Here is a 1,082-nt window from a genome sequence, read left to right as displayed (position 1 = left end):
AATCCAAATCCAGCTCCTACTGTGTGCCCAGTGTATCCCTGGGGTGGGGGTGGGGGTGGGGGGGGTCTGCCTCCAGGGAGCTGCGTTCTGGAGGAGACCCCAACCCGGAAGTGGTCCTGGCAGCGAGGACAAGAGGCAGGAGGCACGACAGGGTGACTGCCTGGCTGCTCCCCTTGAGGGTGTCTGAGTGACAAGTGGCATTCAGGATGAGCCGTGGCCGCCAGGTGACAGTGTGGAGGAAGGAGCATTCCACAGTGGAGGGGCTCCTTGTGCCAAGGCCCTGGGGCGGCAAGTTCCCGGACAGGCTGGCTGCGGGGAGCTGGGGGAGCCTGACGGGATGGAGTGGAGAGGGGGGCAGAGGCAGGCCGAGGGGCAGGGGTGCAGGTGAGGCGCAGGTCCCGTCCTCCGCGTATCTGAGCAAGGGCGGGTGGAGACCCTGGAGGGAAATCGTGAATTGAAATCAGCTTCTTGCTGAGAGGGAAGAACCCAGAGGCCTCTGCTCAGCTGGCAGTGAGGGGCCTCCTGGCTCCGAGATGGGCAGATGGGCCAGCCAGGTGGGTGTGGGCCGGCTCGGCGCGGCCAGTCGGGTCCCTGGTAACTGAACAGTGGAATACCCAAGTTCAGAGCTCTGGAGAGGCCAGGACATGCGCTCTCGGCACCCGCACCCGGGAGAGTGAGGAGGGGCTGCCGAGGAAGGGGAACGGGCCTGAGCCCCAGCCCTGGGTCCCGGCCTTGGCCGGGAGGACACGGCAGCGAGGGCAGAGCAGGGGCAGGGAACGGGGCCCCAGGAGCCTGCGAGCACGGGGTTGCCTGAGCAGGGAGACCCCCCCAGGCCGGGTGGGACGGGGAGACCTCTAAGCTGGTGGACTCTCACCCCCATGTCTGTTCACATCCTGAGGGAGTAGGGGGCAGTGCGTGGTCCAGCCGTGGCCCCGGCTGGAGGGCAGGTGGGTGGGAGGCCAAAGGCCTGGGGTAGCTGCCTCAGTGGCACTGCTAAGGAGAGGTGGGGAGCCCTGAGGTGGCCAGCTCTGCGGGGCTGCCCACATGGGAGGCTCTGCGCAGGGGAGCGGCTGAGGCTGGGG

The 1,082-nt window shown here is 67.7% G+C and overlaps 1 protein-coding gene across 2 annotated transcripts in view; it reads left to right on the top strand.

Annotated features, from left to right (window-relative positions):
* The window catches only part of NGEF (neuronal guanine nucleotide exchange factor), a 130,430-nt gene that overhangs the window by 116,365 nt on the left and 12,983 nt on the right, over positions 1-1,082 (top strand). The window lies entirely within an intron of this gene.

Source organism: Tupaia chinensis, unplaced genomic scaffold, assembly GCF_000334495.1.
Source record: "Tupaia chinensis unplaced genomic scaffold, TupChi_1.0 Scaffold149383_1, whole genome shotgun sequence".
NCBI classification, from domain to species: Eukaryota; Metazoa; Chordata; class Mammalia; order Scandentia; family Tupaiidae; genus Tupaia; species Tupaia belangeri.
The sequence above is the reverse complement of the archived record's forward strand: the minus strand, read 5'-3'. Positions and strand labels throughout refer to the sequence as shown.